The 17,290-nt window shown below is 35.5% G+C and overlaps 1 long non-coding RNA gene across 1 annotated transcript in view; it reads left to right on the forward strand.

Annotated features, from left to right (window-relative positions):
* The first annotated feature begins 1,327 nt into the window (after nt 1-1,327).
* Nucleotides 1,328-17,290, forward strand: part of LOC306638373 — a 52,226-nt gene continuing 36,263 nt past the window's right edge. The window contains exons 1-2 of the long non-coding RNA XR_013757488.1: nt 1,328-1,479; nt 16,171-16,226. This is a non-coding gene — a long non-coding RNA (uncharacterized lncRNA). The remainder of the gene's footprint in view (nt 1,480-16,170; nt 16,227-17,290) is intronic.

A 17,290-nucleotide genomic window follows, 5' to 3' on the forward strand; every position in this document is an offset into this window, starting at 1 on the left:
AACATTTAGACATATTAGAAAGCTTCTCCTGGGAAGAACCAGGATCTTTGGTATCTATGGCACATTCTGCAGGGTGGGAGGCAATGAATTAATTTCTCCTCTCTTCCTCTGATCTTCTTCTTGACTCCAAGTAGTTCAAAGTAGCTAGTAACCAACTCCATGGAAGCCCTCTTAATACAGTCTATAGAAGTCAAACTTCCTAGGGCAGACCATAAGAAAAAGCTGAGAGTCACAGAAAGTCTAGAAAGACATGAAGAGTATATGTGGAATGCAAAGCACATGGTGCAATTAATCATTTTTGTTTTAGAATGCTTCTAGAACTTGATACTTCTACCAATAGTGTGTGAGAGTATTCACTTCCCCTTATCTTTATTAGGAACTTTATGAAACAAGTTGCTGAACTGCAGATATTATTTTCCTTGATAAAAAGGTAATCTGCAATTCAGATATTTCTGGTTACCTTGATTAAACCTGGGAGTTTTAAAGAGGTTAGTTTGGGTTAATTACATTTAGTGAATTTATCTCAAGTCACTATTTTTAGAAATGATTAGACATGGATCAATATCAAACTCACATAACCCATTTTCACTTTCTGACTCCTATGTCACTTTGGTGATACTTCAAAAATAGTTCGACAATCACAGTTACAAAAGTATTCAGTGCCCTGATGAAGGGTGCTATGAAGAAAGGAGGTAGAACCTAAGGGACAAGGTAAGCAAGTTTCTTCAACATTCGCAGCATTGGTCGCCTAATATGTAGGGTTGTGGATTGGATAATATCTAGATTCCTCTCTAATTTCAGGTCTTATATTTTATTAAAAAATGAATGTTCATCTATTCTGATCATTTAGTTATCATTGCTTCCAGGCATCACAAAGTTGAAGGTAAGAAGATCACATGGGCATGCTGGGTGAAATTAGCCACAAGGACGTGTTTTCTGAAGCTTAACCACTTCTTCTGGTAACCAATCAGTTTTATCTTCTCTCTTATCGTTAAATCTTCCTTGTTGATCATTGCCTTGATAGGCTCAACATCTCCATTTCCATTGCTAGCACCAAGGAAATTCTTTTCAGTACATTCATCCTCATGCATGGATATTAACCCTGAGAGTATTTATTTGCATGCAGAGCACATGCTCAAATGCATATGTATAAGCACATCTGTTATACCTGTCCCCTTTTGATTGCCCTGTGCTTAAAAGCCAGTCTTCTCAACCTCCTGGCAGCCTTATCATAAGCTCCGTATGGACAGAGCAATCTGGAAATCCACTTTTTCTTAATAGATCCTTTTGAACACAATGTTCACTCAAAGGGCATTTGCTGCTCCTTAACTGATAATGAAAGCATGAAAATAGAAGCTTGGCTCAACCCACACCTCAACCATTGCTTTTAATTTGCCAACACATGCAGCCTCTGCAAGAGCAGTTTACAAGTGATGGGATTGAATTAGGTGTCCTCTCCTTGATGGAAATTTTAATGAGGTGGGTAATGAACCAAAGGTAGTCAGAACCAGACAAACGGAGAAACTAGATGCTTAAATAATGTAGAAAACATATAATCCCCTAGAATGGTAATGCCTTAACTAAATCAATGAGTTCCATCATATATTTAGGAAAAGAATGACTTTAATGGGGTTATTGTTATACTTCCAACAAGAACAAGCCCAGAGAAATAGGCTAGAATTTTAGAAAACTAGACTGTATTTAGTTCTTCTTTGTTAATTACTAATTTTTCTTGAATATTCGAATGTGTTATTTTCTAAATGTTAGCATCTCACTGCCTACCAGAGAAAGCAGGAATTTGACAATTTTAAGGGCATCCTTTTTACTACATTTAGGTCCACCCGCTGTTCATCTGGACTGTTAACAAAAATAGCAACCATGTCAAATTGGTAAATATATTCCTGAGGTTGTGCTGCAATAACTAAATTGTGAGGGTGCCCAAAAGATATAGGGAAGAAAGTATCATTCTATTTCTGGGACTTCGTTATTAATAGCCTTTATTTGCATGCTGCTCTTTTCAAACTGTTCCTTTATGTTTTTGCTAGAAGATTCTAACTTTTTTTTCTAGGAATCTTGAAATTTTTATAGCACACATAAGAACTCTAAGGGCATTTAAACTCAATTTGTCTTGAGAACAAAGAGGGGGATTCAAATGTAATTTCAACTTAACTTCATTTAGTATTAGACATTATGACTTGGTAAAAAGATCATGGACTTTTGAAATAAAACTGGCCTTGATTTAAACCTGATTATGCTACTTAGAAATTATGTATCCTGGTAGAGGTGACTAATCATCTCTCTGAGACTTGGTGTCCACATCTGTAAATGGGAACTAATTCCCCTTTACTTCAACATACATTTTCAAAGATTAAATTAGTTTCAAAGAAAAAATTCACATGGGTAAAAAACTGGGATATGTTTTTGAAAACACATAAACTAGAGAGTAGAAATAATAGGAATACAAAGGATTCAGGAAGGATATTTCAATACAGGTAATTTTTCTCTAATTAAAATTAAAAAAAAAGAAACCTCAAAGCAGCTTGATAGACAAAGATGGAAGACATCAATCATCTATACATTTACCAAAACAACAAAAACAAGAAAAAAAATACAAAAACAAAAAACCTATTCCTTCAGAAGTACAGCTTCTGTTATTTATTTATTTATTTATTTATTTATTTATTTATTTATTTATTTATTGCCTTGTTTTATTGGTAAGTTGAGCTCTTTGAAATCTATGGGAAAATACAGAAACATGCTTTTCTGGTCTCCTTTCTGATAAACAAGAAAGATCTGGTTATTAAAGTAGAAATGAGGGCAATATTGATGGTAAGTTGGCTATATCATTCTTTAATTCTTTAATAGACAACAAAAAAGTAAAGAAAATGGACAAGAAAACTGGCTAAGACTGTTTAAAAACTTTGCTCTAAAAGAATTCTTTCAGGATAAATTTTTAAATGCAGATTCCCTGATCCAATTTCCCAAAGCACCAATGTGGATAGATGGCCCAAGAATCTGAACCTGAAAGCTCTTCCAGTTCAGTCTTTTGTTAGGTAGAATTTGGCAGAGATGTCCTAGACAACGAAACAACAAATATTATAAATTTCATAGAAATTCATGAACCAGTCAGGTAAACATGGATATAGAGGGATGAGATTCTCAAATTGGATTCTAATGAGAAGAAAAGTGGCAGATTAATAATTAAACATGGGAGGCACTCACACTTTAGAAGAACTTGTGTATAAGGTACAAGGGCATAGTGACAAAACTTTGAGGATGACTAAGGTCTCTATGAACCAAAGATCTAGTGTTGGGAAAATGGAGTAAAGCAAAAAATCATGGTAAGTAAAGGACATCCTTGGCTCCTGTCCCCCCGCCCCCCCGTTCCCTACAATGGATAATGATTTTCTTAGCTGAACAAGACAAACATATTATTGGTCAAATATTGCTGCAAAATAAACAACCTCAGAATCTCAATGGAATACAGCAAAACCTATATATTTCTCTATTACATGTTAGCAGTGCATCCTCCTCTGGGACCAATAATGTAGCCAGGACATGTTCTTATGAGAATGGCAGACACATTAGAGAGAACACCCAGTTGTATACATCATCAGTGTTAATGTTCTGTTTGTGTAAGTTCTGCTTGCATTCCACTGACCAAAACAAGCCTCCTGGATGAGTCTAAAATCAAAGAACCTTTTCTGAGAGAAAGCAAAGTTTTTGTCACTGAAAAGCTAAATGACAAAGGGAAAAGATATAGAAAGATGAAGAATTAGGATCAATAATTTAATTCATCATAAACATTTATACTTATTTTATTGAGATACATAATTTAATGCCGAAGATGTTAAAGATTTATTTTCTAACTGAGGAAGAGATAAAAAATATGAAAACTATGTTCTTATCCTGAGCTCAGGGTTCTCTTCAATGGAAATAAACTGCCTCAAATATCTAAGTCATAATTTCTGGTGCTAAATAATATATTCAAGACTTTTTTTAAAAAATACTCTGAAATGTATCCAATTTTTTGTTTGCTATTTACTATACTCTTGCTGTATGTAGGTGCAGGGTTGAACCTACAGATTTGCTAGCAACAAGATCTGGTTCTGGTTTTACAAATCATATAGACTAGCAGCATTGACTTAAAATTGAAATTTTCATATAGATTTCCAAACATCTTATTAACATTTTAAAAAATTTCCATAAAAATGGAGAATTAAGGGCTGGGAATGTAGCTTCATAGTAGAGGTCTTGCCTAGCATGTTCTACATTTGATTCCCAATGCTGCAAAACAAATGAATAAACAAATTAAAAAGAATTAATAACAAAACAATAAATGCATATTTAAGAAGGTATAGACTTATGAATCAGTAGTCATGAGTGACTTGACTCCTCTAAGATTCTGATTTCACATTAGTAAGATTGTGATAATAATATCCATTCTTTCTACCTCAGGTCAAGTCCATGAAAACTGTAAAGTGCTTTAAAATTGAGGCACCATTAAAAAGTAATTAAGTAAATATCAGAAAACAGATGAAATAATAGCTGCACTTGCTGGCACAAATTTAATCTGGCACTATCCAATTCTTATGTTATTTTTCCAAGCTCCAGAGCAGAGAATTAGGAGGAGAACTACTTCAAAGGACCTTCTAACTGCTATGTCTCTACTTCTGTAAACAATTACCAAAGATATTCCTATTTTCTCTGGACCACTAGAGCTTGAATTTGCTGCCATATTGCACAGGCTGATTGAATATCTGACATGGACATATGTTCCTGTTTAAACCTCCCATATGGGGAGAAACAGCTGACTTCACTGCTATTTTTGATAATCTGTTACTCTGGTGAAACTAGATACTGTCTGCTTTTGTGAAGGCTGACTGAAGTTACTTTTAAAAAGATACATTATCACTTGTGGGTGAGATTTAATTAGGAAAAAGCACTGTATTCAGGAACAAAAGCTAACCTTCATAGATTCTGCATGCCATAGTCAAAGGGCTTCTCTAAGATCATTTTGCAGTGAAACACAAGTCCACCGTTACCTCATACCTTTCTAGACAGCTTTCTTATCTATGAGTACTGCTTTATTGTTATAGCCTCTTAATTCTAGCTTTTTGTGGAATGTAGATATGTCTGACATTTGTCTCATAATAAGACTGAAGCTCTAGGTTTAAGGGAGGAAGACCACAGAGGGAAAGTACCATTCTCATCATATCCTATCAAGGATACATAACTATCAATGTGACTTGCCCTGTTGATGTTAACCTTGGTCACCTGACTGAAGCAATGCTTGTTGGTTTTCTCCACTGTCAACTTACTTTCCCCCTCTTTTCATACTCTACTCTTGGAAGGAAGTATTCACAGCCCACACTTAAGAAGTGAGGGATTGTGCTTCACCTCCTTAAGGTAGAATGACTACATAAATTATTGGGAATTCTTCTGCTCCAGAGATGGTCTTTTCTTTCCATTTGTTATTTATTCAGTCATTTGCATATACAAGTATGGACGTGTGGATGTTTTATACTTTGGGATATTATACAAAGTACAATGTCTATTTTCTTGCCCAAATGATTCCAGCTTTGGTCATTATAAGATCTTTCACTTGGTTTCTGTGTCCCTATCATTATGGAGATTTTCCATTTTAGCATCTCTTTGCTTTGTGGCCATCAAGAGGCTTATTATGTATTTCCTAGCCTTGTCCTAGAATTAGCCATTTTTTCCAGGTAGGACTGGTTTCTTTTATTGGAGAACATTAGGCACTAAGTTCTGGGGCTCTCTCCCGGAAACAGTGAACCATTGTTCTACCACTTTCTCACTATGAATCAGCCTGTTTTATCCTTCCCTGTATTCATTTTCACTCTTCAAAATGACCATTTCCCACCTTCTCCTTTCTTCCTAGAAGTTATCCATTCAAACTGACCCATTCCTTTCACTTTTACTTGAGGATCATGCTCCATATTCATATTTCATTGAGAAAATAGTTACAAAAATAATTTCCCACATTTTTATCCGTCAAACTACTAACGTGTCTGTATAAGACTACTTCTCCCCCATCAAATATTGACCAGAAAAAATCTGAGGACTTAGAGAATGAGTGAAAGGTGAATTATTCATTATTTTGTGCTAGGAATTTCACATAATCTCTTTATTCCTGGTATTTTTCTCATCCTGGTCTCCAGCTGTTCCTGTGTCTGGTGTACCTGAGTCAGTCATTCCACTGGCTCAACTTCTCGAGGAAGGAAACTGCCATCTGATGCTGGAGTAGAGGCAAAGCATCACTGGAAGGAGAAGAGATGAAGTTCTACTGCCAACTCCACTCTTTTTCTTTTAAATGAAGACAGACTACATCTTTATTTTTTTTTTTTTAATTTTAAGGTATATATATATTTCCTTTGCCATCTTTATTTTAATTGGTCCTTTTTAGTTATGTATGACAGTATATTTTATTTTGACATAATTAAAAAAACATGAAACATAAATTTGTTCTAATTCAGGCCCCAGTGCTTCCTCTTACCCTCCCTACACCCTACACCCCACTCCCCCAACTCCACTCTTCAGAAAGGGACTGTTTACGAACCATTCCAGGTCCCGTGTTTTGAAGAAATCCCTTTCTGGGCTCCATTTTCTCATTTGGACCTACTTTTCCTACCCTTGACTTCACCCCATGTGTACTTAGGTTTTATTTTCTTTGTCCAAATCAGTTACTGTTTATAAAAATATTTTCTTTAATTGAAATATTTTAACTATTGCTTTCTCCTCCTGTTGATCTGACAGTGTATCATTTTTATGGTCATTTTCTATCATTGTAGTAACATTTTTTGGGAAACAGATGAATATACATATTCAGTCTGCCATGCATTATTAAGGGTATCAGTGAGATTTCAAAAATCCTGCCTTCTCAAATCAATCCTTTTAATCATTTTTGGTTCCCAAACTTCTGTTTTCTGTTACCATTGTTAGACTTGTGCTACAAAAATAAGGCAAGAAAGAATTTTGGTTTTTGAAGTGTCAAAGGACAAAATTACAACAAATTTATTTCAAAGATCTTTTTGACTTTTATATGCAGTTCTATGATTGAACTAGTCCTAACTGCATGAAGTAGTTCTCTTCTGTTGTATAGAATAGTGAATACTTTGATAGGTAAAAATGAGGGCTTCCTCATTATGCTGATGATGGCTTACTGGAATGACCTTTTCTTTTTCTTTTTGTTTTTTAACTGACCCATTTCAAAGTTAGGTGATGACAAGGCACTTCACACAGTTGACTCCACTCTGGTTTGGTCTGATCTACTGGGTATCAGTGTAGGAGGTTAGTCCAAAACAGTAGTCTCTTATAAATTTAGCAGGAGCCAGAGACTGATTTGGCTCCTAGCCATTCTGTTATATAACATTGAAATTAGGAGCTTAGTCTCCAAATAAACTGAGGGGGTGGCTTGTTTCATCTCTTACTGTACTCCTACTTACATTTTGTTTGTTTGCACCTCTAAATGTGTATTTAGTGGCACATCCTTAACATGTCCTTCATTCTATAAAATAAAATGATTTACGTGAAATGCTCTAACTTCTACTATACAGATCAAAACTATGAGATCCATATTATTTTTACTTTGTTCTGTTTTGTTTTACGGATGAAAAAGTCTAAGTTTGAGCAGTTTAAGAGAAGTTAACAGATTGAAAAAGGTTAATTTTTGAAAAGGAAATGTTTTCAGGAGGTATTTTTAGTATGAAATTGTTATCTCTCTCTCTCTCTCTCTCTCTCTCTCTTTCTCTCTCTCCTTCTTTTGGCCTACTGGGCTACCTGCCTTTCTCATTTTTTATGCCAATATTGGGCTTTTGCTCCTCTTGATATGTCTGATGAAGGGTGAGGTCTGGGACCTCTGCCTCACAAATGAGTTCTTTAGAGACAATAATAGGAGCTATCCACAGGTCCTGGTATAGTACCCAACATATTATAAATGACTACTAAAGATTTATGAAATGAATTACACAATATAATAACAATAGTAACAATGACATCATTTATATACTAATTTATTCATCTTAGTCACATTATATAAAAGACCCCGATGAATCTTTATGAAAGGTAGGTCAATAGGAAGATAGACAGCAATACATAGATAGATTCCATCTAATTCTCATAAAATTGTGTAAGGAAGCTGTATTTATTTCTATGGATGCTGCAACAAATTACTTCCCATGGCTTCAATAGTAGAAATGGGTTCTCTCACACATCTACAGGCCAGAAATCCAATGCCAACATGTCTGCACTCTCCAGAGGCTGGAGGGGACACTCCTTTCTTCCTTCTTTTAGCTTCACCATTCCTCGACTTGTGGCTGCATCACTTCGATCTCTCCCTTCATTTTTACATGGTCTTCTCTGTGTGTTTTCTTCCTTTCTTTTATAGGGAGGACACTTACAGTCTTCTCATCTCAAAACATTTAATTGTATCTACAAAGATTGTTTTCCCAAATACATTAATATCTAGATATTCCAGGGAGGACTAAATGACATCCTTAGTGGCCATTAGTCAACCCATCACAGCAAGTGTGGGGCATCTACTTGCAAGTAACAGGAGTTGACCTTGTTTGCCACAGAAAAGCAGGAACCTATTGAAGGATTATCATAAGACTCACAATGGACTAGAGACCCAAAGGTCAGTTGTGGTGATAGTGAAGAAGAAAGGGTGAGTGTCCAGAGGACAGGCAGTCAGTAAATTCTGTCCCAGAAAAATGCCACTACCAATAAACTATAACCAAACTTTGGCCTTTGAGTTAGTCAAGATTTAACTCCTGGACAATGGCAGCTGGTTGGTGGGTTCAACCTCAGTCATACGTCAAGACTCTGGTCTTCAATGGTAGGGAGAACAGAACCCTACCTGTAACAAAGAAGTGCCTCAAAATAAGAAGGTCAGACATTGGGGGAGGGTGCTCACAATGAACAAGAATTGTATTCTTCAATTTAAAATGATGAATTATTCCCCTTGGTAAATGGGGGGGGGTGAAAGAAGAGAATCAAATCCCAGGACTGCCTAATTTCACAGTTTATATTCTTTTAAATGATGCTAACTTCTGCTATACCAAAATTCCCTTCAATCTTGGAAAAAGTTAGGCATAATGAAGTAATTTATTATGTATGTTTTTCTTAATGCTTATTCAAACCAGTTCCTTTATGTTTAACATTTGCAAAATAAGTTAATGTACAAAACTCAAGAAATTGTTTTGAGTGAGAATTAGTCCCTACTTCATGTGGAGTATAAAAAAATTCTAACTTCATCTCTCAAATAAATAAGCAATACCCTTTTTGAAAACTATTTTTTTCCAATAATTCTGTCACTATATAAAACAAATTTGGAACGCCTGTCTTTAAGATTCCCACTAGAGTCCCCATGTTGTTAATCTATGTCCTAAAGCCCAATCATACATGCTTAAGTTATATTACTGGCTCTCCTGACATTTTGATTTTAAATGTCATTGAGGGAAAAAAGTAATGATGCTTTCAAGAAACGATTTTTGGCATACATTTTAATCTGCCAGCAACTGGTCAAAAGTGTTGGTTGCTACAGAAACCATTAAATACAGATTTCAAGTCCTGCAAAAAGTTAAGAGAAGAAAAAGAAAACCACCCTTTATGAAGACACCCATGCTTTGCCAAATTTGGAAGGAAAAAAAAAAATCTCTATTTTATAATCAGAGGAATTAAGATAATTTATATGCCTTAAGATCTTAGAGCTGGTAACCAGACAGAATTTTAATCCTGGTCTGACATAAAACATGCACAAATTTTAAACTTAAAAAGAATAATAAGATTCAATAAAGTGGAGTTACATCTCAGTACTCTGCCAAAGAAAGAAAAATAGCAAGAAAATCATGGAGTTTCTTTGTTTCTTTCTTTTCTTTCTTTATTTGTTACCCTTATTGGATATAGAGTTGAGAGAAACTCCTAGAAAAACTGTTCAGGAAAGAAAAAGCTAAACTTCAGTAACAAATAATACCTTCATTATTTACCAGGAAAAAAAAATATGAATTTTAATTTAAAACATGTATTTAGTGGGAAAAAATGCTAAATTGCATGGGTTCATTATTTCTATAACAAAATGTTTCTTAATAATTTTAAGTTAACTTGCTTTAATGAGGACTTCTCTTGCTGAATGTTTTTTAAAACTGTATCAAAGAGTAAATGCCTTCCATTCATTTTCAGTTAACCATTAAATGACTATTTTTTCAGACTAAATGAGGACATGTGACCTGAGATGTATAAGAAATATTAAAGTAGGATTATCTACTATAACATGAAACTGTTACTTAAAAAGTAACAATTACTACTACATAAGTAACTTGATATTATGCCTAAATGCACAGCCCATTTTATCTGGTGGCTTCTATTCATTCTTTACACCCAGCTCACAGAGTGCCAGCCCTGCAAAGCCTTTTTTTTAGCATTCCTAAACAGAACACTACCATGATACTTTATAATATTGATGTTATCTGAATTATGCTATAATTATTTATAAGTCTGTCTCATACATGTGTATGAGTGCCTAGAGGATAGGAATCTTGTATTATGAAGCCTTCTGTTCTGAATGCCAAGTATAGCGCCTTGTGAAACTTACTAACTTATCATTCAAATATTTTTGGAGTGGATACAGGGGATGTCTGAATGGATGGATGAGAGAAAAATTCAAATGAGTAAAATTCTGTCTGATTTGGCTTCAGCAGTTGCTTAAAACATATGGATTCCTGGAATCAGTCATATTTTACCATTAACTCTAACCTTATTTTCAGGATGATTAGTGTTGGTTATTTTGTCCTTGTTGCTGTGAAAGTGTTAAGAAGAACAGAAAAGAATGAATATAGAAGTGCTTGAAGTCTAAGACTGATAAGACACTAGTCCTATGATAATTTCCATCAATTCTTCAAATCCTCTCAAGCCATTTGCTAGAGCCAGTTAAATAGCACTCTTGGGTTGAGGGAGACTATGCCTCTGAGCCCAGGAGATCAGGGTTTAGTCTAATACTCAAATGACAAACACAAGAATATGTTTTAACCCTCAACAAATAGAAGCATTCCTTGTTACTTAGCAGATTTTTCCTACCACAGCATAAAGGCATTGACATCTGCCAACCAGCAGATCCCTGGAATTGAAGATTTACTGGGAAAAGAACTATTTTCTTGATTTTTTAAATATTAAAAACAATAATTTCTGAATGCATTTATCTAAGGCTTTTGAGAAGCATGGTGAGTAAAATCCTTTTGTGGTAATGTTGGTGAAGACAATGAAAAGCAGTTATTTATGTTTTGAAGTAGACTGAGATCTCTGACATCCATGAGAACGCATAGCTTCTTTGTAAATATTTATAGGAATGATAAAAGTCACAAAAACATAAGTAAATATATACATTTCCCTATCTATTAAAGAGAGGACTACAAATTACCCAACTGAGTCATTCAGCCAGGGAAACATCAAAGCCATATGTTTAGGGGGAAATTATTAACTCAATTGGTATACAGCCAAAACATTGATGCATGCTATTTATGATCATTTGAATTAAGCAGAAATTTTCTGATTTTGCCTTGCTGATAGCACAGTCTATTCATCTACAATTACTGTTAGAAATCTGATTTTCCTTCTCAATTACAAACTTGTTGAATATATAGACCATATGTTCTGTCGTCACTATCCAACTTTCTGGAGAGTCATTGGAGAGTCATTGACCCAAAGGTCAGCATTTTCTTTTTTCCTTAAGGGCTATTTTCTGCTAAAATAATTAGAAAAGTAAGGGTGAGATTGTTTGAACCTCTCTTCTGAGATACCCATTTAATCAGTGCTCCTGGAACATACAGCTATATAGCCAGTAAGGACATTTAGTCAACAGCAAGACAGCTTCTAGGACAGTGGGGTCCCAATGGATCACTGAGTCCACCATGGTCATCTAAGTCTAGGTAAGAATATCATTTCTGCAAAATTATAAATTATCAGTCTGTGTCTCGTGACATATCCCTACTATGAAGTGACACATGATTATACTTGATTTCAGACTGTGTTCAGTAGATATTGAACAGCATTAGAGATTGCCTGGGCATTAATTTAATATTCTGAGAATAGGCAACTGAAAAGAAACAAACATTTCCCTTGGCATTCTGAAATGAATTATATTTCAGGGTATCCAGAATTCCTATGAATGTTAAAAAAATGAGTTTTATGTGAAATAACTCCAGTTAATAAATGCAGAAAGAAAAATAGAATTAAATATGCACTATGCAACTAATAATGAAATAACTAAGAAGATCGTTACTGATAGATGATAAAGTCATTAAAGGTGAGGTTGACAGTTAATGTCTACAGTTAAGAAATTTTGTGAGGGAAAGTGTGAACTATTAGTAATTTTGTCATTACCATAGACACAGACTGAAGTAATTCCAATTCTAAGTCCTGAAACTTTGAGAACATTTCTCTGTGGGCTGGGGAGCATACTGAAAGAAGTGCTGGAGTCAGGTGGAAGTGTTGAATGGTGCGTCACCCTGTTTCACGGTCCTTGATTTCTAAATCAATACCAGCAGCCTGATGATAGGCATTGAGCTAGGTCCTGTTTAAGACCTACTACATGGAGATAGTTAAAATTATTTTATAGAGCTAAACCAAGCTTGTTCATATGAAAGCCAAAAAATTATTCAACAGGTAAGCTAGGTTTAGAACTAACAAAATAAGACAAGCTATGAGAATGAAGGCAATTTCAAGGCAGAGGCAGGAACAGTAAGTTCAACAAGAGTTAGAAGTAGGTAAATTCTATTTAATCTCAGTGGTCCAGGAAGGTATTATAGAAAAGACAGGATCCAAGCTTGACTATTTTTAAAAAGTAGGATTTATAAAGAAAGAAAGGAGAGAGAATTCTAGACAGTGGGGAGAGTATGTCCCAAAGCACTGAACAGTGAGTGACAGCTGACAATTCACAAACTAGCTCGACTGAGTAAAGACTTATTAGAAAATAAAAAAGGAAAAAATGGAATGGAGTCCCTGCCCTTCAGACCTGCCCCATCCTAGGGACATATTTAACCACAGGGCTCGCAGTAGCTCACCAGCTAAATAATGTGTCAATTCTGTTCAGTACATTGGGAAACTTTGTTCTCTCCAGGTTTCCCATTCTCTTTTCCTTTAAACTCATCCTTGGTCTAGATCTTGCCAAAGTGCTGCTTCTTGATGTTTCAGAAACAAACAAATCTTTCATGAGATCCAAAGTATGCCCATTCCTTAGCTATAAAGAAGAATGAAATCATGTCATTTGCAGGAAAATGGGTGGAAATTGAGAACATCCTATTAAGTAAAAGGTCATATGTTCCAACATATGTGAAAACTAGAGATGAAAAAGGAAAATGGGTTCTTTCAAAACTTTTCCCATTCTGAAAATGGGGGATCTCATGAAAAGTAAAAGAAGATCAGTAATGGCTAACCTCACCACCACCTGGATGTGAGCAAATGAACAAGGTTACATTAAAACCTAATAGGGTCTTTGGTTGCTTAAATTTGACAGCTCATTTGTTTGCAAGGAACAAATATTTTCTCACACTAGGTCAAGTAAAGGGTAGTTTAAAAATACCAATGATCTGGAAACTAAATATTAACAGGGACTAAGGCAGCTCTGAGGATAGGCTATTCAGTTTCCCCTTCTCTGTTTTTCTTTGTGAATCTGCTCTAGCATCTCTTAACAATCAGATTTTTTTTTTTTTTTACACATTTAAAAATTCTGAGCTGGGTGCAGTGGCAAATGCCCCAGGGGATCAGGAGTCTGAGGCAGAAGGATTGCGAGTTCAAAGCCAGCCTCAGAAATTTAGCAAGGTTCTCAGCAACTTGGTGAGATCCTGTCTCAATATATATATATAAAAGGGCTGGGGATGTTGCTCAGTGGTTAAGCACCCCTGGGTTCAATTCAATCTCTACTGCCAAAAAAAAAAAAAAAAAAATTCTGATTCTTCAAAATTTTAATTCTTCTTTTTAGGACCCTTCTAGCCTGTAAGTAAAGTTTACCTTCTAATTCTTGTAAATAATCTCAATTCAAGAATTTTTGATCAGGAAATTGGTTGCCTCAGTACCTTTCACACCAAGCCTTGGACTTTAAATTATGGATCATACAGTAATTTGTTAACTTGCCATTTGACAGGTTGTACTTGCGTCAAGTGTTCAACCTTTATCTGATAGTCTATGATTGAGTTGCCAGAATATTTTGCTACAAAATTTCATAACTGTCAACTCAGCTATTTCTTAGATAGAGGTATTTTTTGAAGGGGAAGTAAAAAACTCTAACCTTATCTAACCTTATATATGCCTCAATCCCTAAGAAGTTAACCCATGTGAAGAGTGAAAGTCAAAGGGTTGACATTATACCCATGATGAGAAGAAGAGGTTCTTACTTCAGGGACAAACATAGGAGAAATTGAAACAGGTGATCTTTTTGTTATAAGATTTTAGGGGTACTGCTGTAGCTCTGGATCCCAAAGTCCTGGTTTCTGTATTCAGGCACTAAATGATGTCCTTGGGTCCACTGAGGGAATTTCCTTCTGAATAAATCCTCTCCAGCACTCCTTCTATGCGGTCATCCTGCTTTAACCCAAATGCCTCCAGAGAGGCAGAGCTTATCTCATGGGGACCTGGTTTAAGCAGTACCAGCCCTGACGGGAATTTCATGTTCAGTTATGTTCAGAATTTATTGTGAAGGGCAATAGTTCATGAGTATTCTCAACTACTTGGGAATTAGGCCATGATTAACAGATTCTGAAAGGAGCCAAGCTTAGAGAAGACAATCATCAAAGCCTCCCAGGGAATATAATGAGTGGCAATTTCTCTGTTACCAAAAAATTCCTACCCCTTTTTTTCCTGAATTGTGAATTTATAAAGTAGAATCAATTGACCAAATAGAGGTCAGCTCTTCGCCTTTCAACACTCAGTGGTCACTCACTACAGGGTCACTTAGCCAAAATGTGGCTCCTTGGAGTCTTCTTATGGGAGTGGGTGAGCAGTCCTGAGAGAAGTAAGGGACAGCCACAGTCACCAATTAAAGCCCAAACCCTTTCATAAAGTACTCAAACATGTCAGTGATCTGGTCTCACCTTCTACTTACAGCCTCCTCTTTTCCTTCTCATTTTCCCTCTTTAATCTTTATCTGGGTCATGCTGTACTCCTTGGCAGTGACTATTCACACCATTCACCATCACACTTACTTCTGCTCATAGTTTCCTCTGCGTCGAAAGCACATCCATAATTGTCCCATCAACACCTTATCTTTAAATTTTAATTTCTGTCACTTAGTTTAACTTCCCAGAGGCAACCACTGTCAATTCTTTTGACTGCTTCTTTTGCTACTTACATCCATATTACCAAATAAAATATTTATACTTCCATTTTTCTTTTTTTTTTTTTCAATTCTTCTAATTTCACTCCTAATTGTTGACTTTCCACCCACAGAATGTCCTCCTCTGACCACATCCTCTATTCTCCACACTTCCAAGATACTATACATGTAGTGTTGGTTTGATAACTGCTTGGTGTGTACATTGCTGTAACAGTTAGATATTGTTCATAGGTAACCACATGGTACACATTTACTTTTTTGTATATTTTTTTATTTCCCCTGAAGTTAACAATTGCTTTATTTTCTGTGTGCTAACGTATCCAAAAACTAACTTGCACTAACTTATCCACAGATTCTCTTCTATAGGTATAAATCTTCTCGATGTGTTTAAACATACTGAGTAATGTATTCATTTCGTCTGTTTCTTTGAAACAGTCCTTCTGGAGCCTTCCTTCCTCCTAGTGTTTCCTACAACTAGGGTGTTTCCTACAACTGTGGAAACCCCATTCCTTGGACACCTCTTCACCATCTTCTTGGGGATTGCCTTTCCTTCCCTCCTATACTAGATCTGATTATCTGCTTCTCTTGGTTATTCCAGTAGCTACCTGATAAAGCTGGGTGATAAAATGTGGAGAGATTTGGGACTATCATTTTGTACTACCCTTCACCATAATTATTTAAGCTATATGAGAATCTTTTGTTATAAATTTTCCTCAAAAGTTTAAAAGCCATGTTCTACATTATTTTAGCTTTTTAAATTCTGAGCACTTGGAAACTCTCTCTCTCATTTTTTCCCTCCGTTTTTCACCCTGATCTTTCTATTTCAGACTGTAGGATCTTCTCTTCATCCAGTGTTTCCAGGTTTCATAAAGACGTCTGTTCTGTAGTGCCTTTCCTCATTCATTTCGCCAGACACTTGATGGGCACTTTCAACCTCGAAACTTCTGTTCTTCATTTCTACCAATATCTTTATTTTTTCCTTTGGCAATATACTCCCTTTAGATATCTATGTTGTGTCTGTCTGAAACTACTACTTTTGATTTTAGAATATGTAGGATTGCTCTTATAGTTTTCTGTTGTTTTTATTTCCTATTTTTGTTGTTCTATTTTCTATAAATTCCATGATATATCCTCCAAGGGAGGGATTTGTAATGAATATATGTCAGTGTGTATGTGTCTAAGTTATTTAATATGTATATTAAAAATATTTTGCAAACAGAATGCCTCAATAATTTTCTAAATCTTCAACTCAGCCTTCATAATTCAATTCTACCTTCAATAAGTTTGGTTAATTGTTGTTCCTTCATACTGTACAGTGGAAAGTAGCCAAATATTTAGGATTTTATTTTAGAATCAAAACCAAGAGACTAACTTCCTTAAAGAATGCTGAAGCTGACAAAGTCCCTGATTGTATTGCATATTAATTAACATGATTTATCTACTTAGCAATTAATTAAGAAACTTTAAATTACCCTTCACATCATTTTCTCCCAACACCCAGTCTATGAAGCATCAACTTTTTATATGAATAGATGATAAAACTGGTCTTTGATTTACTTTGCTTTTAGTTCTCTCTCCAGCTCCAACTACCGAGGTGAAAACATAGCAATTGTGTTTGCTACTTCTCCCCAGATTGAAACCCTTATCACAACAAGGAAGTGGATATTGGTGATCTTTGTCAGTCAGTGTGTTTGTGATTTGCCAGATGCCCTCTTGTCTTGATGCCTCAACCCAATGGTTAGTGTTTCATAGTGGCAATTGCAGTCACCTACCCCTCTGGATTACATTGGAGGAGGAGAAGGCACATTTAGGGACCCTCAGATCACATTATATAGATAGAACTGTTCCATTCATGCTCTGTATGTAAAGCTGAGCTACAGGAAGCAGAGGAATTTATCTACCCACAAATGCCTGACTTCTCCTGAATATTCCGTTTGATCTATGAGA

This window comes from Sciurus vulgaris, assembly GCF_902686455.1.
Source record: "Sciurus vulgaris genome assembly, chromosome: 11".
NCBI lineage: Eukaryota > Metazoa > Chordata > Mammalia > Rodentia > Sciuridae > Sciurus > Sciurus vulgaris.